Source organism: Lampetra fluviatilis, chromosome 37, assembly GCF_964198595.1.
Source record: "Lampetra fluviatilis chromosome 37, kcLamFluv1.1, whole genome shotgun sequence".
Lineage (NCBI taxonomy): Eukaryota > Metazoa > Chordata > Hyperoartia > Petromyzontiformes > Petromyzontidae > Lampetra > Lampetra fluviatilis.
The window spans coordinates 3597473-3624372 of record NC_136311.1 but is presented as its reverse complement, the minus strand read 5'-3'; the positions used below and the strand labels follow the sequence as shown (position 1 = coordinate 3624372).

At 51.2% G+C, this 26900-nt stretch overlaps 2 long non-coding RNA genes across 2 annotated transcripts in view; one reads left to right on the top strand and one right to left on the bottom strand.

Annotated features, from left to right (window-relative positions):
* Window positions 1–26900, top strand: part of LOC144945251 (uncharacterized) — a 57736-nt gene that overhangs the window by 21393 nt on the left and 9443 nt on the right. The gene's annotated exons all lie outside the window — the stretch shown is intronic.
* On the bottom strand, window positions 1501–17696 carry LOC144945406 (uncharacterized). Its single transcript, XR_013639654.1, has 3 exons — window positions 17270–17696; window positions 3605–3700; window positions 1501–1524 (listed from the first exon to the last, which is right to left on the bottom strand). It is a non-coding gene; the product is annotated as an uncharacterized LOC144945406 (long non-coding RNA).

The following is a 26900-nucleotide window of genomic DNA, read 5'->3' as shown; positions in this document are numbered from 1 at the left end:
GCCCGCCGTTGTTATGCAACTCCTTTGCCCTGCAGCCGAGTGCTTCCACAGCTGTCCGACCGAGAACGCGTCCAGAATTAAAGTGGGCCCTGTTGTCCGCACACCGCAGACACGCGCCGTACTCTACTGCATACGCCCGCACGCGCAGAACACGACCGGACATTATTAGGCCTCTTCCTGCAGCAGTTGCGTGGCTCATGTATCCTACAAAGATCCCCCGTGTAGCCTTTAACAGACTGTTGTGGCGAGTGCCGTTTGTGAGCGCCTGTGCAGGCTGGAAACGTCACGCGAGGGAGGTGGTGTGGCCAACACCATGCTGGGCCACCTTCTCCTCAGTGTCGATCTTTACGCATCAACCTAGGGGTGGTGGCCTAGGACCGGGTTTAAATATTCGCCACTGATGTTGGCCACGAGCAGGAATTGAATTCGGGTCGCTGGGTTCATAACGCAGTGCGCTGCAGTGCGCTAACCACTGCACTACCGCTCCCCGTATAAATTATACTCACACACAGGCACGATGTTTAGACGGCCGTTGTATGTCATCTGCCGCTTTTGACACGTTTCACATGAATTGTACACCTGCAATTAATTAATTCTCTACCGACTCTTTTCTCCCTCCGAATGTGCTCTGCGTCTACCACACTGTGCGTACACGTGCGTGCATGCTCACACACAAAGTTGCACTGTGTAGCCTACTTTACTTTTCTCTCAGAGCAATTGGTGTTAGTGAGCACCTCTTCAGGAAATAATGGTGCACAAAGTGGTGGTGTGGCCAGCGCTATGGCTGGGCTAGTTTTCTCTCCCCAAGAGTACTGGATACACACTGCACCAGGGACGTATTCGAGTCTGAGTTGCCTTAGGGAATGCCCTGGACTAATTCACTTACACCGTAATTCGCCAATGATATCGGCCATGGTAAGGAATCAAACACCGATGGTGCGGTTCGCAGCGCAGCGCGTTAACCATCGCACCACCACTCCTGTACACTTTTCAAAACGTACGCTCACACACGTGCAAATGACGGAGGACGTTTCCACTTGGCAAGCCGCACCTGCGGAGTGTCGGTGCTGTGACCGCGTGTTGGCTTCGCTGGAAGTGTCCCCGCTGAGAATGAAACGCGACCTTAAATGTCACGCAACATCGCTGACAAATTGTCGCCGCTTGTGGAAGGCACTGCCTTTGCAGGACGACGTCCGGGCTTGACGAAGGATACGGGACGTCGCACGTAGAAGTGCGCGGGGCATTGCGCCATCGGCTCTTGCATTCGCACGATTCTGGACGCGACGTTGACGGCCCTGCTGCCCATTCCAGCTAATTGAAAGCTCAAGCTGCCGTCGCTGTAATGTCGCGAGAGTGCTTCCTGGGCCTTCTTTGCAGCCCTAACTCGGCACTTCCTCGTAAGGCAACTCTGTGGGGGGATGGACGAGCGGCGTGTTTGTCGTTTGTGACTTCTGCCGCAGATTTTAACGATTTCCAACCGAGGCTGAAAGCGTGTTGCATTCGTGGTGTCCGTCCATCGTCCACCTGTAACGGGAAGGCGCCAAAACACTCGTAAATATCACCAAATATAAATTAAACTTTAGTCTAGAGTTGCGTTGCTCTTAGAGACTGACGATAATTGAAAACCGGGAAAATTGATAAAATTGTTGCCCAAAACTTGGAGACACAAATCAGAGCCAACGTGATTTTCGCTGACAGTTCAGGGAAAATATTCCGTACCGGTTATTAAATTTTTCTGAAGAATGATAATAGGTTTTCCCCTTTTTTCTGGCAACAAAACAGGTGTTAAGATGTTAAAACACCAAACTGAAACCTTTTACAAGGAATCATGTCTGCATTAACCACAATGCTTGTGGTTAGAATGCAAACAAAAAACATACTCTGATAATATATGCATTGTCCTTGAAACTGATTTGTCCACACCAGAGACAGATTTTTTTTGAGCCTCGTCTCAAACGGTGTTAGACCAGAGGACGCCAAAAGGCGTACAGCTCAAAGACAATGCACTATCAGAGTAATGCGAGCTCGAGGTGAGAAAACTGTCTGGTGTGGACCAATCAGTTTCAAAGACAATGCATATATTATCAGACAAACTCACGCGGGAAAGTGTTATTATATAATCTATGCTTATGCATGATGTTTCGTGAATTGCTTTTTAGGGTATTTCACGCTTTCGAAGCCCAACTTTTCACTTGAATATGTTTCTTTGTTTTAATTGAGCGTAATAATGGTCTCTGCATCACGGTACCCCTTCTCATGATGCAGTGCAGCAGTGACATCTGATGATTTTACGTTGTAGGTATTTTTTTTATTTACTTTTAAGGGTTGGTTCTCTGCTCAATGTCTGCTCGTGGGAAACCTTTCGATGTCAATTCACAACTGTTCATTTGCCACAAATCCCAATTCTGTCTGAGCCCCACGGCATGAAGTACGATCTCCAACTACAAAGCAGTCAATCTCATTGCCCTCTATCTCTGAATCAGGGCCCTGCTATGTGTTTTACTGGTAGGAACCTCCTGGTTACACCAGCCCACAGGGGATTATTGTGTCCGTCGTGCAGGGAGGGGCTGGTGGGGAGGGGCTGGGTGGGGAGGGTGGGGAGGGGCTAGGTGGGGAGGGGCTGGGTGGGGAGGGTGGGGCTGGGTGGGGAGGGGCTGGGTGGGGAGGGGCTTTGTGGGGAGGGTGGAGCTGGGTGGGGGGTGGGAGGGGAGGGGCTGGGTGGGTGGGGAGGGGCTGGTCACCCCGTGGTGCCCTTATAAAACTCAACGTTTAACCTACTCACGCCGGCTTGTGCCCGCCCTCACATTCGGGCATATTTGCGGAATACACCACGCCGCTGTTGACCCTGGCCATTGACCGAGCAACCCAACGTTCCTACCAGCTCCCTCCGCAGGAATGTGTTCTGTTGTAAGGCAGTGTTAATGACGAGTATTGCGAGATTTTTGTTTATTTTCAAGGAGTGCTGAACACTGCGATGGGCGTCTGTACAAACCTGGTGGATGCACTGGACTAAGTCTCCCCGGCAGTGACAGCGAGTGGCGCTGGTGGCAACGCGGCATTGCGCGTTCGGGCTCGGCAGACCCACAGCACCGCTCGATCGCTCACCCTCCACTCGCTCACCCGCCCACCACTCGCTCACCCGCCCACCGCTCGCTCACCACCTGCTCACCACCCACTCCCTCACCATCCACTCACCCTCCCACCGCTTACTCACGACCTGCTCACCACCCTCTCTCTCTCACCACCAGCTCGCCCTCCAATTCAGAGAATTCCCCGTAGACGCCTTACACGACACCAACACAATGTTATATGCAGTGCGTGCCGTGCGTAGATTTATGGCAACACTATAAAATTCTTAAATATTTAACAATGTTATTATGACCTAGGGAACAGTTTTTTTTATTCAATAACACTTGTACAGCAGGTGAAAATAACACCGGATTAGAAAAAAAATGTAGTCAAAAATGTTAACACGGGTAAACTAATTAGGCGAAACTAGAAGTGTGTGTATTAATTGTGTAGCCGTAATCGCTTTGGTGGGGCTCGGGAGAATTCTGTGGCGACCACGCCGGGTCCCGAGAAGCGGTTGGGTTCTTTTGGTGACCTTTACAAACAAACCGCGGCGTCACTTCACGCCCCGCGGGCTGCTTTTCGGGGACGGTGCCGTCAGCAGTTGTCATCGGACGGCGAGCCTCCGAGCCTGTTGGAAAGTGAATAAAATTAACCAGCAGCGTCAACAGGAGGAGGAGAGTGTGGCAAGAAAAAACAAACCACGATTTAAAGCTTCTTTCGTGACTGCAGGGATTCATCTTCTTGGTTCTTTCGGTAAAGTCATTGACAGACCTGTTCTTCACCTGAGGACGGCTGCTTGCGTTGTGGCCGAAACGTCGTGAGAATTATTTTATTATGTTTTTTTTTTATTATTTTACTATTTCCATTCTACGTGACTTTACCGAAAGAACCAAGAAGAAGAAAACAAACCACCCAAGGCCGGAATCCGGCCTCCCCGCTCGGATCTGAGCAGAGCCTGGGTTTGGCTCGTCGGTGGCGTGGACTTTTGGAGGGGATTTTTGGGGTTGAGGGGGCCCTCTTCCCTGCACCCACAACGCTCTTCAGCAACGGGCGATGAGTTCGTTCATTGATTACATCCACAATGGACCATTTAGTCCGACGGCAAACAACAAAGCACATTGTATACACGTGTCACATGTAAACAAAAAAGGTGCAAAGGTTATGACAGGTCAAGCTTACCGTATATCACACGCTCTTTTTGTTGGTGTAATGTATTGATCTCGGTTGGAAAATCATCCATGATGTTACGACGGAGCTCGTTACAAGAACTATTGGCAGTACGATACGTGATGCAGTATTGTCCCGTATCACAATGTACATGTGTACAGATGTATACGGTATCTTGAATGGTAAGCCGAAGCGTACATGCGATCGATCGACGGAGCCCTCCCTGTGTTTTGCGACGACGAGCTGCGGGTGGTGCGGTGCACGCGGCCTGAGCGAGGCTTCGTGTAATGACACGCGACCCCTGCAGGGCGACCTTGTTTCAAAGGCGGGGGTGGGTGGGGGAGGGGTCAGACATCCACTCACGCAGGGCATGACATTCAGTATGAAACTTTAAACAAATATTAAACGCGAAACAGAACGAGTAACGATGTAATCTGCCGCTGTCGACCGTGCACTCTGCTCTGGCTGTCACCTCCTCCCTCGGTACACAAGAAAAGGCTGAGACGCCCATCGATTTATTGTGCTTTTTTTGTTTTAGGGGCCGTCCATAAATGACGTCACGCACCTAGGGGGGGGGTGGGGTCAGACATTTGTGACGATGTGTGACGAGGGGGGGGGGGTTTGAGAAATGTGACGTCACATCAAAATGCGCAACTTTAAATAAATATAGACAACACGTTCTAATTCTAGATTAGAAGTTTTCGTGACTGCAAGGATCCATAGTCTGTTTTTTTCGGTGGTCATTTTTAATTAATTTATTTTTTTACCTACGTGACTTTACCGATAAACCCAAAGAGTACAATACGTTCTTCTTAATTAAATAGACGTTTTAATAAATGTTTTCTCCTACAACATCAGAGTGCAGCGCCACATTAAATACGCACTACAATGACAATAGTTTAAAGCGATTTGAAGAATGTTTTATTTTGAGGAGGGGGGGACAGAGCTTTGTGACGTCATATTTGAGGGGGGGGGTCCTGACTATTTGTGACGCCGTGTGACGAGGGGGGAGGTCAAAATTCATTCAAAATTGCGTGACGTCATTTATGGAAGGCCCCTTATAAGAGTTTATAAGGTTGGTTAGGGTTGACCCTTCAGCAAGGAGGGGAGCGGGGGGGTGGGGGCTCGACCTGCCTACAGCCCCACTGACACTTTGGGCCTCGTGACACGGGGGACGTGACGCACGCACGCCGTGGAGAGGCTGCTGCGTCCACGCCGCAGCGGTTCTGCTTCAGGACCGGAGGGAGCCTTCCTGCTGCGGTGACCTCTGCTGCGACTTTCGCCACGACGGCTTGGCGGACCTGTGTAAGTCGTGCGTCCCATTTACGTCATTGTCGCGGTCACAAGTCGAGAAGGACGGCGCGAGGGTTGAGGGTTTGTGCCGAGTCTCCCTAATGGTGCCGCCGCTGCATCTGACGCAGTCCTTTTAGGGATTCGCGCCCCTTCATGGTCGGAGTCACCGATGGCTTCACAGAGATCCACAGGCCCCAACTCTCCGTTGAAGTTGTTTCTTTGCACTTAGTGCGATATTTATAAAATGTGAAATTCACCCACTCCCCGCCCCCCCCCCGCCCCCCGAACGAATATATTTATTTCCCCACTCCCATTTATATTTCAACTTCGCTATCAACCTCGTGTCGTGAGATGAGAAAAAATATCTATTTGCATCTCTACAGCTAGCAATGTATCACCCTGTGCCAGAGAAGGTTGCTGTCTTTCAGGAGTCACCTCAGCAGGCCTCTTTATCCCAGGCCGACGCCCACGCTCTGCAAAGAATGTCCGTTGCATGTCACCCAAACCGATAAATGTAAAGTCACAAAGCTGGAATAAGGCAATTTTAGGTGTAGAGCTAAATCAATGTGTATATTTAAATTTCGTGCCGTCGTCGGTGACCAGAAGGGAGGACCATCAGACTCACAACGGCGGAGAAGCCGGTGTCATCGCAGGCGGCCGAAACCCGGCTTAGAATTCAGGGTCTTGGCAGTGCCCTCTCAGTGCTGAGGAATTTACTGAGCCGTCCGGCCAGCTCCAAGAGTGCTTCCCTGTCGATGCGTTGCAGCTAATGGTTCAGTAGCAGTGGGAATGCGCGTGATAATCTGTGCTGGCGCGGGGTTAGAGGGTGTCGCAAAAGCTTTATCGCGTTCTAAACTGGGAAACCCATCTTGTTAGTGGTTGCCGGTCAGCCTTCTGCTCGAGGTCTCTTTTAGGGAAATTAAAAGAGAGCTATCCTTTGCGTGGCATCGGCGCCACTCTGCTCCACGGTAAATTATTGATGGACTTCATCGGGCCGTTGGCACATCTCGTATATCATATTTGGCTCTTTATTTAACTGAGTAAGTTGGCTGCTGGCTAGGAAAAAAAAATGACGTCGTCTCGAGCAACTGGCGGGCATTGTGTGCGCGGCTTTTCACGCTGCGGCCGAGTGGAGAATGTTAAGGTGTAAGCTCATCCCGGCTGTTAATTTACAATTCAGGAGTGCGGTGTCTCTGCTGGATGTGTAGTTAGCGGCGTGGTTTTTTAATGGACGTCGGCCCCAAAAAGTGCATCAGACAAAGACACCGATCCCCCGCGTAGCCGTACAGGCTGTTTGGGCTGGTGCTGCTCATGAGCATCAACGGAGGCCGGCAAGGCCGCATTTGTCTCCCCGGTGCTGATGATTACACCCCGCTCCCAGGTACTTCATTTAAGAATGAATCGACCTCAGGGAGGACCAGGATTGGTTCAGATATAACCACCGCTGATGTTGGCTGTGGCCGTCTGGTTCGTAGCGTGGTGCGCTCAGCGCTTCACCGCCGCTCCCCTACCGAGGCGCGCGCACGCACGCACGCTCGTGTCACGTCCACACCGCTCTGTCCCACCCGCGGTGGTCAACAAGAGATAAGGTTTCAGCACCGCTCGCCACTCGGTTTCCGTTATCGGTTAGGCAAGGCGTCGCACGACTGTTATCGGCGAGCTGGTAGGAGTGTCACGTCCCTGCCATTGTTGGTCAGCATCCATGTCATCAGTTATCAGGTCACTCAGATCTGCTACCACTGCACTCGTGATATGTTTTTTTGGGGGGGTTATCTGCATCATCGGTAGGCAACGGAGAGCGGTGCCTCTTAACCGCGGGGTAGCGAGATCCGGAGCGTTGGCAGGGCAAGGACGGGGCAGATGGTTCCGCCGCTACCTTCGAAGAATGTCTGGCCTTTTATTCCTATTGATGTGGAAATTGAGCCGAAAAGCTGACTGCCCAGAACAACGTGTTCCCGTGCATTTGGCTACAGTTGGACACACAGTTCAGCTTTGAGTGTTTGGAATAAAGAGGAGGGGGGCACGGAGGGTTTAAAGGGAGAGGATGTGCCTGTGAGGTTCATAGTGAAGAACGTGGAGAATAGGGGAGTGGTAGTGTGGCAGTTAGCGCACTTCGCTACGAACCCGGCGACCAGAGTTCTAATCCGGCTCACAACCAACACCAGTGATGGTTATTTGTCCCGCTCCTAGGTCGACTCACCCTCAATGCGTACCGAGTACGATGTGTACAGATCGCCACTAGGGAGACAAAGGCGACCGGGCGTGGTGCTGGCCACCCACCCCCTTGTGTGCCATGCTGGCCTTCGTCGGTGTTCAATAACAGCACTGGGCCCAACAGTCTGTCCAAGCTGTGGTGAAGGATGGGAGCAAGAGAGGAAGGCTCTGGGATGGAGACGTTGAAATCCACTGGTGTAGAAGAGGGCGTCTTATCCGCGTTATCGGCGAGCAGATAAGGAGGTATCTGTGTCATTAACTTGCTCGTGTGAACACAACTGTTCTGACTGCCGTAGCCGCTACTGAGGAAGCACAGTGCTGAGAGGAGATATCGCCGGGATGCCGTTCGTGCAATACTGTGCATTTAAAGTTTGCCGCGAACGAAAGAGGCATTGTTGATATCAACACTCCGGCCTTTTCAAAAAATGGTCAACTCCGAACACGAGGGCAAATTAATGGACGTACCACTTCGGGACAGGATGTCTCGTGAACAAAATGTTGTACGACTGAATACGCATATGCACTTTAGAAACATATGCTCGTGGTTTTTGGACCATCATAGTTTGCTCATTGTGAACAATACTGTATCTGCACAGCTGTGAAGCCCATTTGGGAACAGAGCACGGTTACTTATTTGGAGTCATTTCAAATTAGTCCAAGAAGTACGCTTCCCGTCCCGTTTGTAAATAAAAAAAAATAATTCTAGGTTCATGTTACCAGTAACCCTATATCGCTAATTATAACATTGGCATGAATAACAAAGGCCTGCCAATTAAAAACGAAATCATCACGAGCCCCAGCTCTTGTATTGCATCACACGTGTGCACAGTCGCGAACGCCAAGGGAACGGCGCCAGCCGACGTGCGTTGTTGCTGTTATTGGAAACGGCGACGACATCTCATTATAGTGCGGAGCGCAAAGCCACCATCTCCTGCGCGACGCATCTCTTCTGCGGCCGAACGGAGAGCGATGAAAGGCAAAGGCGCACACGACAGCCCCGCCGCCGTTTCAGGTCTGTCGCCGGGGTGGCGAGACATCTTCACCTCCGCCCTTGACCTCACTGACCTTCCAGACGAACCGCGGATAATTTGGGAGGCGACCCGAGTGGCACTCGACGACTGTTGTCGGTGACGCTGCGACTGCTTTAATGAGCGCAGCCTTTCGAGCGGGAGCCCACATCGACGGGCAGTGACGGAGGTGAGGCCACTGCTACTGCACCTCGGCAGCGAATAACAACCCAGTGGCGTGCCCATGGTCGCGTGGGCCCTTGGTGCAAGCTATAAAGTGAGGAGGAGGCCCTGTCTGCCAACTCCCCCCCCCCCCCCACTCGTTATCGACTGCCACATGGGCCCCACCGGACCTTGGGGCCCCAGTGCAGTTGCACCGCCTGCACACTCGTTTGCTATGCCACTGACTTTTATCTAACCCCACCTGATCCCCTCTGAACTCAACAGGCCCCACCTGTTGACCCCCACTGGCACGGAATCACACAGGATCTAGACGAGGGCCATTGGTAACTTTGCAGCGAACGAAACTTGTTTGGAATTACAGTATCCCATTAGCAATGTGACATTGTGCGTTGTATTTATGTTGGCGTTGCTCATTGAGATGATTAACCAACAACAATATTGTATTACCCTTTGTCAATCCACGACTGGATGAGATCCTTCCCACTCTGCTTCGAGCGTAGGGGGTTGTTTGCACCTCCGATTAGCACGGTTGGCTACTACGTACGGTGTGAAAGAAGTTCAATGGACAGTACAAATACATACGTACGTTTGACCGTGCGTCACCATGCAAGTCGGAGTGCGTTTGGCGAAGGGGTGTTCGCCTAGGACCGGTTCAGATATCACTCACCACTGATGTTGGTCGTGAGCAAATATGCATTATGGATTGCACGGGTCTTGAAAACCTCACCCCTGGAACCGCGTAATAATCTTGTACGTGTACTCCTCCTCCCACCCCCCCCCCATATATCTTTCGTTTGGCGTTTGAAATATTCAGCAGGGCTACAATTGTAATGTTTAATGTTGTCAGCCATTTCATGTAATTCGTGGTGGTAGTTGAGTGGCTTAGTCCACTTGTTCCACCAGAACATGCATGACGTATTGGGCGGTCATCAGTGATGTACGTCTGATGGCTTGCACCTCGCCGCATTCGCGATTTGGTGAGACCTTGATCTTCCAATTTGCGGAGGAAATATCCACACCTTCTGCCGGACGCCGGTTGAGAGTGGTCCCTACTGTGGCCAGGGCGGAGAGAAGCCACGGCTCTTCCTTCCTCTTCAATTCGCTGCGAAAGCAACAAATGCAGGCAGTGTCTGCAGCGGTGCGTGACGACCACCGCTCGCTCGCTCGCTCTGACGCCGTATTGCGCGGATACTCTTTGTGCCCGGCTTAAAACGAGAAATAAATGCAGACACTGTACACGTTAGAGCCATTAATCCCACAAACACGGGTACTTAGCTAACTCTAAGCTTTTGTGCAGAACTCGACCTGTCAAATGTGCTCCTCTGAAACTACAGAGATAAGACCGACCCACGGGTCGGACCTCGACACGGAAACTCGGAAGGCCGCGGCGGGCGGCGGCCTTTGATGTGCAAATGCGCGAGAGCGGGCAGCGGCGTGCGAGCGGGCCCGTATCTCCGGCGTCCAGGGCAGGCGCTGCTGCGTCTGTGGATTCATCCGTGACCTCGCCGATAAATAATTAAAGAGCCGCGAGACGGTCACGCTGTCGTGCGGGGATCACAAGGGAATGGCTGAGCAGAAGAGAACGCGCGCTGTATTTCGGCGTGCGTAATGCCGCGATACGGACTTTGAACGGCGGTAGTTCTGCGGCCCGTTGCTATTGTCGCGCTTGCGTCCGTTTGAACGTCGAGGTTGGTGAAGGTAGTCCGCCAAGGCGGAGACATTGCGCGAGCGTCACGTGTGCACTCCGCACGAAAATATTACGTTTTGTCTTTGTGTGCGTGTGATGTCAATTATTTACACCCAGGAATGGCCTCACTGGGTCTCAAGAGTATTTACGAGGAGGGCTCTGATCCATTGGCCAATTCCATGGATGAACACCTGCAGGTGCGAAATGGCTTGTTACGTTGGAGGAGCAGTTATAGATAGCGATAGCTTGAGGATGCACACATCCAGCAGTGGATTGCTCGTGGCAGATGATGATCGGTTGAAACATTTTTACAATGGGGAAAATGTGCGCGTAATTGAGTCGTCTAAACAAGCTAAAGACGAGTCGAGGAAGAAAGAGGCCTGAATATTGTCAGCTGGGTCTGTGCGTTTCGATGACTCGCAAAATATGTATGCACCCGGCACACCACGTTCAGTATACTTCTCACTATGGCCATGGCTATTGTCACGGGCCACCGAGCCAACCTGGAACATATTGAGTGATATATTTTGCTCTGGGTATAAGGCAATAATCAGCGAAGGAACAGCATATCTTGCAAATGTAAGAAGCAATCGCCATAGGGTAGACTCAGCCATATGAATGTGGAGTTCCCAGCACTGGCTCAGGACTATAATAGGGAGTTTGAGGATCGCCTCAATTCTCATTTGAGCAACAACAAAACAATTACTGCAGACTTTTTAACAATCGTAAAACCCCATTGTATTTTAATTTGCTGTGTGCACGATGTAGGCGCGGTGCTGAGGCCGATAATTTTCCACCGGTGTCACGCGAGCCCCGAGCGAGTGACACCGCGTGCTCGCAGCACGTGACACCGCGTGCTCGCAGCACGTGACACCGCGTGCTCGCAGCACGTGACCGCGCCAGGCAGGCAGGGCGCCTCCCGACTCCACTGCGCCTCCGAGCAACTCTTTGCAGACTTTGGTGCCTCCGAGCTCATGCGCTCTGCCATCTGTGTGATCGACGATATGTATTTATCCTCTCTTTCCTCGCGTTTTTTGCTGTTGTTGTTACACTTTACGAATGCGCGCGCAAACGCGCACCCGGGCGCACTCGTGCGGACGCACGCGCCCCGTTGCTCGCTCCACTCGCTCGCCACGCGCGCTGCTCTCCCACCTTGAAGGTTGCATGAGCCGCAGCTGCTGGAGAGCAGGGCGCTCGCTCCTGTGTCTTTGCGTGCGAACACCCCCGGCGGAGGGCACGCGCTGATGCGCGAACCCATGCTGAGTGGGGTGGGGGGCGAAGCGGTTGGCGCGCTGCGAGTTCGATTCCTGCTCACGGACACTAACACCGGTGATGATTATCCGAACCGATCCCTAGGGCTCCCTTAGATCGACTCAGCCTCGAATGAGTACATGGTGCGATGTGTAAATACATCGCCACTCGGGAGACAAAGGCGGCCGGGCGTGGTGTTCGCCACCTACCCCCTCGTGTGCCGTGGCGGCCTTCATAGGCTGTCGCTAAAAGCACTTGCACCAACAGCCTGTTAAGGCTATAAGGGGGATCTTTGTATTTGTGAATGCATGGATCCTGTGTGGTACGCGCTGTGCAAGAAAATTGGTATTTTTTTTAGGGTTGGCAATGGACCGTGGGTCCAGAAAGGTTGGGAACCATCGCTCTAGAATTAAGCTTCATTTCGTGTTCAGCAGTGGTAGTGGGCCTTCTCTAGGTTGACTCGGCCGAAAACAGTTCAGTTGGAGCTCATAGTGAAGGTGTGCCAACAGCTCTGCTAGGGAGACAAACGCTGGCTAACAATGGCCGGCCACACCATCCTGCTATCACATCGCGCAGTGCACGAGCGGTGCTCAACAAACACCGCTTGGCCCAAAGCTATCTGATCGAGCTGCAAGGGGAAACGCTCTCACCCAGTACGTGGAGCGAAACGTCGTATCCAATGCCGAAACAAACACTCAGTGGGTACGACCCGTGAAGTACATCTGAGAGCTGTACGGCACTGCCGTGCAGCGTTAGCAAAGAGGCGTGCGTGCAGCGCGCGCTATTAGCAATCGCGGCGCTTGCCGCTCGCCTAATTGTTCTTCTTATCCTCGCGGAAAGTCCCAGCTCTCTCCCTGCCGCGAATAATTAATCACGCGGCCTGCATGCCAAATCATCCTCGGCGCGTCTCTTTAACCACCGCGCGCGGCGCAGCCGTGCCGGGCAGGGGCCACCGCATCTCGCGTCGGGGCCCTCTCGACGGTGATTGGTGACGGCGGCGAGCGGGGGGCCCTTGGCCGTGCAGTGGCCGCGTGCCGATCGGGCTGCTCTAAGTAAAAAAAAAGACAAACAGTTGTGCCGCTTCTCGCCTCGGTGGTGCCGTATTAATGGGTGGCAGATGGCGAATTGCACAAAATGATCGCTCTTCCACGCTGCAAGTCATACAATCAGCCGCTCCCCCCCCCCGCCCGCTCGGCCCCTTCCTCTCTCTCTCCGAGAGTTGCGTTCGAATAGCCGTCGACGTGGCTGGACTCCACGCAGGAGGTGCACAGCTCCCCCCCCCCCCCCGATGGCGCTGGTGTAAGCCGGTGCGTCCCTTAATTACCGCCGTTCTCGGTTTGTGCCGCGTTCTGGAGGCGCATTGAAATCACGCTCATTAGAGACCCAGCAGTAGCCGGGGGGGGGGTGGTGGTGGCGACCTCCTGCTGGGAGACGCATTGGGATGGCCGTGTGCAGGGCTCTGCGTGGGTCGCCCTGCTACCGAACACGGGCACCGGGTAAAGAGGGGGGGGGGGGCGCGAGCAATCCGAGACCAAGTCTCCAGGCGGCGCACGACGGCACTACCCCACGGTGATTGCTGCGCACCCCTTGCACCTGACCAACACGTTGCGCCGCTGATTTCGTTTCTAGCGTTTTGCGTTGTTTTTTGTTATTGAAGCGAGCACGATTGAACGCCTTGCCACTTGAAACCGGGGAAACAGTCGGTAGATATATTCAAGTCTGCTTTGAAAAGCCATCACTTTAAAATGGGCCGTCCCTCTCTTTCGTTTGGTCGGTTGCCCCCTGCTTCTGTTTTTGTTTCACGCATTGGCGCATTGGGATCCTAGGATTCAATGCGCCTTATACATTTGGATTATTATAATAATTCATATCATGTATGACGCAATACCAGGTTCAGATTGCATAATTCATTGTTTTTCCCAAAAAGCAAGTACTGTCCAAACCGAGCCATACATGTATTCATAGATCCAGTCAAAGATGTATTTGTGTAATTTCTGGTTTAAATTGAGATCCCTTCCCTTTATAACTCACTTATCCTCTGCCATTCCCAAGTCAAGGGTCCTATATAATGACCCAGTAGCATATCTTGAAATCTAGAGCCAATCAACAACTCTAAGCATAATTTTCATTATCAGTGACCCAGAATTAGCAAAGTTGGACGACATTTATTTCGGAAGCATTTTGGCTGTAGAGCAGCGTTATTAGTGCGAGAACTGTTCCGCACGCAGTTGTAAAAGCTGTCACGCCGCGCTGCCGAATTTAAATTGTGGATGGTGGTGGTGGGGGAGCGTCAAGGCTGGCTTCGTTTCAAGAACAGATTTCCCGTGATTTTGTTTTGCCGCGGTGTATTTCGTAGCCCCGCTCCCGCTGGGGTGGGTAATTTGCGAGCACGCGTGTCGGGGTAGTGGATTAGGCGTGGTTGTACTCCTCATTATCAACGGCTGGAAATGGCTCTCGTATTTAGAACGCGCGAGTATCTTGGGGTTGTTTGTTGTCGATGTTGTTAAATGTGAGCGAAATAAGAAAGCGCGTGCTTTTATAACGGTCCGTTTTAGCGATTGAGAATCAGTCTCGTAGACTGTGTGTACGCAACCTCCTGGCGGAATGAAATGGAAGTGACTGACTGTGTTTGCTTACCCCGAGCTCTCGTACTCTGATGGTGCATTGTCTTTGAGTTGTGCGCCTTTTGGCGTCATCTGGTCCAACAAGACTAGGCTCTAAGAAAAGCCGTCTCGGGTGTGGACCAATCAATTTCAAGGACAGTGCATACATTATCAGAGTTGTGTTTATTGTTTGCATTCCGACCGCAGGTATTGTGGTCAATGCAAACATGACTCCTTGTAAAAAAAAAGGTGTCAGTTTTGTTGCCAGATAAAAGGGTAAAAAATCCAATTATCATATTTTGCTACTGGCAAAGGAGGTTCCAATGGTGTGTTTGTCTGTCCGTGTACTAAACTCAGAGCACTGCTCACCAAAACCAGCACTCAACTCACCACACCGCCCACCAACGTCAGTAACTAGACTCAACCGCACAGCTCACCGATACCACTGGGCCGCATGCGGGTAGCGTTTGGACGACGCTGGCCACCGAGAGCGTTTGCACCGCGCACGACGCCGCTGCCGCCTTGCGCAGTCAAATCCCCCCCCCCACCACCACCACCCCCTCCCCACCTCTGTTACGATGGAGGCTCCCTCAATGGACTGGCTTCGCGAGCTTGTTCAGTCTCTCCCGTAGGGGGGGGACGCAGTACTTCTATATTTAGTCGCATCTACAGTGCGTATAATGTCATGCGTTGTTGTATCTGCGCGCATGTGTGGTGGGTTTGTGTGTGTTCGTGTTCATGTCTTTGTTTATGTGGGGAGCGGTAGCGTAGCGGTGAGCGCGCTGCGCTATGAGTTCGATTCCCGCTCACGGCCAACACCGGTGACGATTATTCGAGCCGGTCCTGGGCGTCCCCTAGGTCGACTCAGCCTCAATGAGTACCTGGTGCGGTGTATAGTAAACATCGCCACTAGGGAGACAAAGGCGGTCGGGCGTGGTGCTGGCCACCCACCCCCTCGTGTACCGTTCAGGTCTTCATAGGTGCTGCTCGCTAACAGCACTTGCCCCAACAAGTCTGTTAAGGCTATACGGGGGGTCTTTGTATTTTTTTATGCGCATGTATATCAGTTTGAGGTTCGGTATTCAGAAACACCCGGTATTCATAAACACCCGGTATTCATAAACACCCGGTATTCATAAACACCCGGTATTCATAAACACCCCCCCTCCTCCACTCCTGCTCATGTGAAACATGTCTCTGGCCAGATCATCTCTCCGAGTAGTCTGCCACGATGAAATCGCATAGCCCCGAATATTTTCCCGTAACCGTACATCGTTCATCGGACGGCGTTTCATTTCTCAGTATTTTCCAGGACGGTGGCAATGTGACGAGTAGCCATAGCCAAGGCGAAAGGTACACCGGACGTGGTATGCCGGGTGTGGAAATCGTTTTCAGGTCATGACCTGGACAAACTTGGCTGATATCAATCCCTGGTTCTCAAGCCAGGGAGGGACGCGGCCGTGGTGTTTCTTTTTTAACCGCCCACCCCCGCCTCCACAGTTCGTCGATCGGCAGGCCGTGTGCAGTGGGGGGGGGGGGGTAAAGCGTGGGGCACTTCCCACACATTCCAACACCTCGAGCTGCCGGCGGGGAAGATGTCGGTCAACATGCCACCCTCCACCAGAGCTGCGTGGTGGAAAGGCCGCTCTGGCGGCACTGGCGCGAGCGAGGCAGTGCGGCGGCTGCGCCTCTATCCTCGCTGTAGCTGGAGACACGCACAAAATGTTTGCCGTATTCTTCGGTTCTTTCGGTAAAGTCACGTAGATAGAAAATAAAAACCAAATTTAATAAAATTAAAAATTAAAGCAAAAAACCCATTCATAGTCTTGGGTCTTTCGGTAAAGTCACGTAGAAAGGTTCAAGGAAAATAACAAAAATAACAAAAAAATTATTTATTTTCTTTAAACCTATCTACGTGACTTTACCGAAAGACCCAAGAATGTGAATTCCTGCAGTCACGAAAGCTTTAAGTCAAAATTTAAATGTTTGCCGCTCCGAATTATTCCCCGACACACGCGGGCGGGCACCGCGCGGGCGGCGACCCCCACAACCCCCACGACCCCCACGACCCCCACGACCCCCACGACCCCCACAACCCCCACGACCCCCACGACCCCCACGCCGGCGGCCTCGCCGTGGCGCAAGTCCTCGCCCTCGCTCCACCGAGCGATCCCACCAGACAGTGTTGCGTAATCACCCCCTTCATAATCCCGCACCCCCTCTCCCAGCCCCCACCCTACAAGAGATGTAATATCATTTCTATCCGCCGACGCTGAATGTATATTAATTGTATCATTATATTATCAGTCCTTCCATCTCGCGCACTTCACAACGTGAATATCATTTCTATTCTACGACAGCAAATTATATTAATAATAATCACCACCATCCTACACTCTTTTCCATACGTCCCACAATGCACATTTAACATCATTTCTATTCTACGACAGCAAAGGGGTGCTCATAACATCGCTAGCATCCTCGTTTTTCCGTTATAATAACGAGTGCGTCTTCCCCTCAATGGCACGTGCACACAACGTCACGTGTGCCATTGCGTGCACGTGCCTGCACCGTGCACAGCAAGCAAATCGCTTACAGCGTCGCACCGCTGCGTTGTGGGGCGGCAGCCTCCGCCTCTTCCCGTTGCTCTGCCGCACCTTTTTTTCTGCTTGGGCAGCGACGTGGCGCGTTTCGCCGCTTGTTGCAGATGTTCACGGTTCGAATCCGGTGCGCACGTCTCTAAAATGCACTCCGCATCCCACCTATGGTCTTGACGAGATAAAAACGCTCACCTCTTGCTCCGGACTGCGTAGGTTTTCATGGCCGTGCGTTGTAGCTCCCCGGGCCGCGTCACGTGTTGTTCGATGCAAGGTCCAACGTTTCGCTTCACGCGCTGCGAGCTTCTTCAAGAACTGGATAGAATTGTCCGACAAAACAGGGTGCAACCCGAAAAAACCCGAAGCAGATCTTCACATCATCCTGTAAAACGTTGCTGCTGTTCCTCCATTCAACATCATCGTCACCACCATCATCATCATCAGGCGTTGCATGAGCTCAGCGTTTCCCCGCGGGTAGAGCGATCGAGTCCGGCGCTGCTGAGTAATTCATTTTCTCCACCGCCGCTGCCACCACAGGCGAACGATGGATTGTCGAGAGGGCCCCGCGTGAAACGGCGGGTGCCTTATGAGCGGAGCGAATGGTGGATTGATTCCTCTGCGCCACGTGGCACTATATCACGCCGGCGTGACGGAGGCCGCTTGCTGACCTCCGGGTTCCAAGGTTCATCGCATCAAAGCGCCGTCCTGGCCACGGCTCCCTCCCCCCTGCGAGACGGGCAGCTTGGGGTGAGCGAGCGAGAGAGCGAATTCAGCGATGGTTTAATATCGTTTGGCACTGCGTTGTTGGTGACCGTGGGGAAGACCTCGGGCCAGATGTTGGGACACGGTGAGGGCAGATCGTGGGGGTCGCTGCGTGTTGCCTCTGCAGCAGCAGCTGCAGCTGCGTGGTCTGACGGAGGGCAGAGAGCGTCGACGAAGAGGTGCAGCGGTGGCATCAAAACGGCTTTGGCAACGTTGGCGACATATCGAGCTGGCTTTTGTTTTTGCTTGGGCAGGGCCGTGTTGTTTTCACGGGAGTGCTCTCACCAATGACATTTGAAAAACAAGCAATATTTATAAAGCAAGCCGAAATCGGCTGATGAGATCCGTAAGATCAAAGCCTAATATAGAGTTTACATGTTTAAACAAATGCTGTTGGATTCTTCTAGAAGGCCAGTAAGCCGATTGACTGAATACATGTCTTGTTTTTTTTATGTGGAGATATAGAATGCCCCACTACAGTGCTCGGTGAGGTTTTATACAGCGCTGTTTGTGCTGAGTAGCCCTTGATGATGAGAGGGGGCATGAGCCAACAACATCTGACACAGCACAATACGTTTAATAGGGCCTGCATCAGCTGATGAGACACAGGTCATCACAGGCCCTCGTTTTTGCGTTCCAACAAACGCTGCTCGCTCGGCTTCAGTCCGGAAGGCCAACAACGTTTCACTTTTATGTCGAGATACGGCATGGAGGGTTGCTTTATATATTTATTATATTTTATTAAGATTAATATTCCGTCAGAAAGGAATGTCGCTTGGAAGCCGTCAGCCATCCACGGATTTCATTTAATCACTCAGAGACGGGATTCACGACCGCGAGCCACTGTCTGCCGTCTCCGCCGCCAAATTAAGTGCGAGATGAGTCGTATTTTTTCAGCCACGAGATTTTTTTTTGGTTGTTGTAGCACAAGCCAATAAAGGCGGATTGAAGCACTTCCTCCTCCAGCTGAAGACGGCAACGCAATGGGATCCAAAAAAAAACACTCGGGCCAGAGACTGCAGGACATCTGTGGCAAAAGAGCTTTATACTTCATCGGATTCCTCCAGTATAAATCAATATTCTGATCTCTTCACAAGACAATTGTTGTCCCCGCGTGTATATATACACCACAGTGCATTTGGAAGAGAAAAAAACACGGAACAAGAAACCCAGAATGATGTGCATCTTATGATTGCTGCTTTGCTGTTCAATAAGAATGTGTTTTAACATGTCATAGTTTGACAATATGCAAAGTCAGTGGATACATTTAAGACTAAATCAACAAAACTGAGGGTGGAAAGGTGGCGCAGTGGTTATCACTCACCACTGTAAACCGAGCGATCCGAGTTTGAATATCCTGTCCGTCGCGGCTAGCGTCAGTGGCGAGCAATATCTAACCATACCCTCTTTTCACTTACCAGCGCTGACCAGCGCTGATTAGTTTCATACATTCCCCGCGACCAACACAAAATATATGCGAGGCCTTCACCTAGCAGTCGATTGGCCAAAGGGGCTGTAAATTAAAGAGAGAGAGAGAAAAAACCCACAAACGGACGGCACATCCTCCGCAAGGTGCCCATTAGAGCCCCACACCAAGTCCCGGGGCCATGAGCTTCCGCAGTGGATTAAGATGCCCTGCCGTGCCACTGCGGCGGGGCGAGAGTGGAGCGGACCCCCTGTGGAGGCGGCAGCGGTGGGGGGGGGGGGGGCAGGGCCGGATTCATATTTTGTAGGCCCCTGGGCTACAGGTACTGTGAGGCCGCCAGTAATATTTTCAAAGGGAAAACAAATTTAAGGAAAAATAAAAAATACAATTTTACAAGGCTAACAACAAATAAAATTCAGCATTCACGAATTAAACAACTTTTCACTTCATCTCTGGAGGTCCATACAGCTGGCGGAGGCCCCTGGGCTGCAGCCGCGCGCCTTAATCCGGCCCTGGGGGAGCGACGGGAGATAGCGACAGGGCCTCACTCGGTACGTCCTCGCGTTTACGGCTGAGCCCGTAAATCTCCGCCGCCCTTGTTTGTCCGCCAGGCGCCGTGAGCGCAACGTCTTAAAATACCAATCCGTCAATTTGCGGTGGCGGTGTGTGTTTTAATGGCGCCGTGAGGTGCGATGAGATTGCTTTGCAGATCTAACCTCGGGAGGGGAGCGCTTTGCTCTGAAAACACGAGCGTGCCGAGCTATATAGGCAGCGGTTCGCGTACGGCACTTTGGGGGGTTGTGTACGGATGCTCCCACGTCTCGCAGCGGAATCCAGACCCAGGAGGTGCCGCGATGTCCCCGTGATGACCCGGAATTGCTCGTTTCTTCAAAACCTCTGGCTCCGTTGGCTCAGCTCCCCCGCTACTCCGCCTGCCGGAGCAGTGTTCGTTTAGCTCAGTCTGACTGCTGATGAAACAGAGAAGGCCAAAACCAGCGCGGTATTTGCTCGTTTTAACCAATGCTGTTCCCACCCTCCCCCTCTTAGCGTCATCGCGATTGTCGTACGTAACATCGAATTAACAGGGTTTTAATGCATGCCATGGTTGGCTTACACTTCCCTAAGATCAAATAAATTATGAACAATCTATTCCCCCCCCCTCTTCTAATTCAGCGCCGCTGACCACTCGTCTCTCTTGTGCGTTTGACCCCGCAACATCGCCAGCGAGGTCAACCGCGCCGTAGCTCGTCGGCGCAGCCCGCACGGGGCACGTGGCTACGGCTCCTCCGCTCGCCTTCGCCGGTGCGACGGCCCGTGGGAGGATCACGAGGGCCCGGTACATCTTGCCCGAACCACAGAGGTCGCAAACGGGTTTTGATTCCTTACCCGTACCCATACCCGGTCGCACCAGGGTCGCAAACGGGTACCCGTACCCATACCCGGCCGTACCCGTACCCTACCCGTACCCGGCTGGGTACGGGTAGGGTACGGGTATCGAGTACTTGATTGCGACCTCTGGGATGAAGACGTGTTGCAGGTGCGGGTGGGTTGATTCTAGGAACTTGAATTGTGAGAAGAGACAAGACGTTGGGAAATGAGTGACAAACAGTTACTCACCAGTGACTCACGGTCTACCCATACCCGTACCCGGCCGCACCAGTGTCGCAAACGGGTACCCATACCCGTACCCGGCCGGGTACGGGTAGCCGGGTATCGGGTAGGGTACGGGTATCGGGTACCCGGTTGCGACCTCTGCCGAACCATGAACGGGGGGGCCGGCCGGGCCCGTTGTTACGGAGCCGTGGAAACGCAGCGAGAGCGCTCTGCAACCTCGGCAGAGGCAGTGACGAGCGATGTTCCCGCGTCCCGATGCGACGTAATTAGCAGCAAGGTTTGGGGGGGGGGGCATCGAGCCGTGGAGGAGCAGTCGCTTGAATTTTCTCACAACTGCTCTTTCGCCATCGGTAACCCAAACAAAAAAGAATGGATGTGCTTTGGTGTCGACCGCCTTTAGCAAGAGCGTACTTTTCAAGAAAGGTAATGCAGCCATTGATTCCTATCGATTGTTGCAAGTGCAGCTCATAAGTGCCGATGTTGAATTCTTCCAATCGACCTATCTGGTACATTTATTTTCAATTAGCTTGTGCGTTTTGTAGCTCTCGGTGCGTGTTGTTCGGCGCGATGTCCGACGTTTCTCTGCGCGCGCCGGGAGCTTCAGAGTTCGTGGAAAAGCCTCGGTTGCTGGAAAAGCTTCACGAATGTGGTGGTGGGGAGGGGTGAAACGTCGGACGTCGTGGGGAACGACGCGAGGCACAAAGCCGAGAGCCGCTCAGCGCAACCGGGAAAACCTTCCCCGGCGTGCGTTGTGATTCATAACGAGTTCCTAGTTGAGTTCGATTCTCGTGCAGGGTAAAATGCCATTGTTTGACTGTAGCCCTCCGCCACCCGACAGAGGAGACAATCAAATGAAGTTGGCACATCCATGGGCAAATATGCCAAGTGATGTGTTTTTTGTTGCTTTCAGAAAATCCGAAATGTTGAAAAGCAATCCGTGTTTTGAGAGTTTTTCTTCGACGTTTCACCGAAGATTTACATCCATCCAGAGCTGAGCCTTGCTAACGCCTGATGATGCTGGATGTAATCCCCAGCGAAACGTCGGGTATGCAATTATTAAAATATCAATGGCTTAATTCTTCTTGGTTCTTTCGGTAAAGTCACGTAGAATGGAAATAATAAAATAATAAATAATAAAACATAATAAAATAATTCTCACGACGTTGTGGCCGAAACGTCGTGAGAATTATTTTATTATGTTTTATTTTTATTATTTTATTATTTCCATTCTACGTGACTTTACCGAAAGAACCAAGAAGATGAATCCCTGCAGTCACGAAAGCTTTAAATCGAAATTTTATTATGTTTTATTTTTATTATTTTATTATTTCCATTCTACGTGACTTTACCGAAAGAAAGAATGAATCCCTGCAGTCACGAAAGCTTTAAATCGAAATTTTATTATGTTTTATTTTTATTATTTTATTATTTCCCTTCTACGTGACTTTACCGAAAGAACCAAGAAGATGAATCCCTGCAGTCACGAAAGCTTTAAATCGAAATTTTATTATGTTTTATTTTTATTATTTTATTTTTTCCATTCTACGTGACTTTACCGAAAGAACCAAGAAGACGAATCCCTGCAGTCACGAAAGCTTTACATCGAAATTGGCTTAATTGTCAATGAAGTGACAACTCGAGTCGATTGGCTCTGTCGGGTGGTGGAGGGCTTTCGTTAAACATTCACATGACACATACACGATGGTAACACAGAATAAACTCATTATGAACCACAATACTGGTCGTGGAAGTCCACGTTTTAAAAGTATGCATTCAAACCTTGAAAATAAATAGAAACATATTTACATTCGGGTAATTTTAAATATAGTCGCGCACTGCAGACAATGTTGTGACACAAATCTCCAGCCAGCCTGCAAAATAAATTAATAATTAAAAGTATCCGGACATTAAGTGGACCTCACTGGAGCTCCATGCTGATTAAACTTATTATAATTAATTTTAATATTGATATTCGTGCAATGTCAATCGAGAAGATAATAGTACTGTACGTTTATCACAATGGGATCTAATTCTAGATTTGAAGCTTTCGTGACTGCAAGGATTCATACTCTCAGGTTTTTTCGGTAAAGTCACGTAGGTAAAAATTAATTATAAATAATAAATAATAAAAATAATAATAATAGAAATAAAATAATAGACATAATAATAGAAATAAAGTAAATATTTTATTTCTATTATTTTATTAGTTTTTTATTATTATTTATTTTTACCTACGTGACTTTACCGAAAAAACCTAAGAGTACAATGGGATCTAATTACTGTAGGTGGGGGGGTGGGTAGAGTGGTGACGCCGTGGTTAGCGCACTGCGCAATGCACCCATTCTCTGAGTTCGATTCCTGGCCACGGCTAACATCAATGGCGAGACGTATCTGAACCGATCCTCAGCCCTTCACCAACGCACGCCAACCAGTAACCAGAATGGTGAAGTATAGTCAAAGAACCCCTCACAAAATGACACGGCATGGGGATGCCTTCATCCGCCAGTGGATTGACCAAGGGCTGTATGTTATAAATATTCGTGCAACGGCAATCTGTAAATTCAGCATCGGCCTCGGTCAATCCACTGCAGGATGATGAAGAGCTCCCCACCAATCCGCCCCAATCTCTTGCGGTGCTGCGATGTAATAAAGCGCCAATACAGGACTACAATTTTATTTTAAGTGGCTCTGATTAAAGCCTTCTCTGTAGCATCTGCAGCGAAAGGTCTTTGGGCCTAAAAGAGAGCGCATGGGGAGGAGGGAGGGAGCAGGGGATGCGGGGGTTGCATTCCGTGCGTGCGGGGTATTCTGAGCACCACGGTTGCACGGCAAGGATGAGGAGGGGGGGGGGGAGCTGGCATCTCGATTCAGATGTCGGAGCGATGCATCCGCGATCACGACTGACAAGAGGCGAAGGGTCAACCCGTCTGGGCAGGGCACGACGGGAGTAATGAATAAATGGGTGCGACAGCTCGTCTCCTGGACAAAGTTTGGGGCAGCCTTCCTCATCCTCCTCCTCCTCGTGGTGGTGATCGGTGTGTGCGCGCAGCACGGCTCAATCTTCTCGTCTGCCATTTCGCAAATGTTAATCATGCAATTTGCTGCGTGTTTCTTTTTAAAAGCAGAGAGCAAGGTGCCTTGATTGTAAAACAAAAAAATTAACTTTTAACGCCACCCATCACTCGGGGTGACATTTTAGGGCGATGCAGCTGGTGTGTGTTTGTAAGGCGGCAATGGTTGCTGCGCGATTTTACAAGAGAATTAAGTAGATTTATTTTTCCCAAACACGGGCAAAATCTGACCGCTGCTCCTCCTCGTGGACAACTAAGACGGCCGCTTCCAATCAGATCACAGACACAGGTCACATGAGTGCCCGAGGCCGTGTTATGTAATCAGATGATCGTTGGGGGGCATCCATCCCACTCTTCAATCAACTCTGTTCTCCTTGGCCAGACACAACTCCGTCGCTCTTTGCCATCGCCGTACCAAAGTGGCCATAGTTGCTTACCTGAAATGTAAGTTGGACTCATACTGGTAGGAACCTCCTGGTGGGGGGTGGGAGGGGTGGGGCTGGGTGGGGAGGGGCTGGGAGGGGCTGGTCACCCCGTGGTGCCCTTATAAAACTCAACGTTGAACCTACTCACGCCGGCTTGTGCCCGCCCTCACAGTCGGGCATATTTGCGGAATACACCACGCTGCCGTTGACCCTGGCCATTGACCGAGCAACCCAACGTTCCTACCAGCTCCCTCCGCAGGAATGTGTTTATCATCGTCCTCAGCTGTGGGCAGTCCACTGCTGGATAAAGGCCTCCCCTTCTCTCACGATCCTGCGATCCAAGAATCTACCTGGCAGCTCCCCGCGAGCTGATTTCATTGCTCCGTCTCCTCCGTGGACGTCTCTAGGACACTTGCCAGCCGTCCCTTGTGAGTGCATTGCCAGTGACAAAGCTACCCTTGCCAGCAACTTGGCTTTAACCTGCTCCGGTGTATCATGGCCCGAATGAATTGGATGGGTGGCTCAGGTGGCTGCGGGTTATCTTCGGCTGCTAAGCCACAATTCGTAAGCTCCTTTGTTCAATGTTTCGGATTGGGCCCCTGGCCAGGCCCTGCTGCTCGGGGAAGAAGCTCTTGTTGTACAGTCAGCTCGTTAGGTGAATCTTGACTTAAAGCTTTCGTGACTGCAGGAATTCATATTCTTGGGTCTTTCGGTAAAGTCACGTAGATAGGTTCAAAGAAAATAACAAAAAATAGCCAAAAAACTACGACGTTACGATCGCAACACAAGCAATCGTCATCAGGAGACAAAATGATGACGATTGCTTGTATTGCGATCGAAACGTCGTAGTTTTTTTTGTTATTTTCTTTGAACCTATCTACGTGACTTTTCCGAAAGACCCAAGATTACTCGTTAGGTGAGTTCGTTAATCTCATCACGGTCTCTAGCAGTTGCTAGTTAGTGTTTGCTTGTGAGCAGCTGGTCAGTTGCATGACTTCAGACGTACACGTCAGATGCTTTTAAGCTTGTGTAACCGTTCGAGCATCAACGTGGGTTATGCAATGCCAACCATTTAGGGCTCACATTCTGATTGAATTAATTTCTGCGTCAACCGTTTAGGACTCACATTCTGATACACGCTCCCCTTCAGTAAGACACTCCGCATGAATGATGGATTTGAAATGTTGCATCACGAGGTTCCCGAAGTTGTGGAATTTCCAAGCGGTGAAATGTGATTAAATGTGAGTCTGGGCCCTACCTGATTTCCAGCAACTTTGAGGATTTTCTGCCTGACGGTTGATGTGGCACTGACGAATGGTGTGGGCCTGGTGAATGGTATAGGACTGGATGTATGTGTAACTTTTTGTCGCACCGTACGTAGCCAACCGTGCTAATCGGAGGGGCGGGTGAAGGACAACAAACGTAAGCTCAAAACCATTCACCGTGGTGGATGGTATGGGGACTGTGATGGACGGTGTGAGGCTGTGATGAATGACTGATCAGGGGAGCCTGATTGTCTGATTGCAGAGGCGTTTCGTGTGAGATGACGTGACCTCCTGCCGGCGATCGTGGAATTCCAAGCAATATAATGAGCTTGGACAGGGATTCATTTCTCATGGAATATTTTCCCGGTCGCTGATCGACGATGGCACGTGGCTGTCATCCACAGCCATAGCGAGAGGGATACTGGACGTGGCGTGGCGCCAGTTTCTCAACTATTTTTTGTTCACCACCATGTTGACAACATGATCAATTCTAGATTCCGACTTTCATCCCTTAATTGGATCAGTCCATCAGATCGCCAGGATCAACATTTGACGATGCTGAATTTCATTTCCTCGCCTGTCTTCTCGTTGAGAATTAATGAGAGCCGTAAAAGCTCATTGAGGGGGAAAGTGGCGATGCGGTGGTTTTCGAATTGTGTCATGACGCCAGATCCTGAGTGTGATTCCCAGCCATGGCCAACATCGGTGGCGAACGGAATCCTGAGAAGCTTCTGGGCCCCCACCGTCATCAATCCGCACGGCGAGATGCGGCAATCGAATCACGGGGATGCAGGGTGCGGGTTGTTGGGGTCAACCCTTTCGCCCTTCGTGCTTACAGCAAGACACCATGTTTTTTTTTTACACTTTCGCACGAAATGTAACATGGATCTGAGAGTGAGCATCCACCAACAAGAAACGTTTTTTTCGTTCTCATTCATGAAGCGGTGCACATTTGTGTGGCTCACACATGCGCCCAAGCCTCGGGTCTCTCAGTTATCTCAACGTAGCTACCAAAGACACTAATTTCCAAATAAAGGCCCGCTACCTCTCTCGCCACCAATTGGTGCCTCCTCGCCGTAATTTCCTCTCTCTCTCTCTCCGCGGACCAATGTGGATATCCGCGGAGCAGCGATGAAGATGCGGAGCAGCGATGAAGATGCATCGCTGGGTGAGCGTGTCCGGCGAGCAAATGAGACTGGAGAAGTTGCCGAGCTCAGCCATCGGAGGGCAACGCCCGTGGAGCCGGTCCCTCCGTGCGGCTCG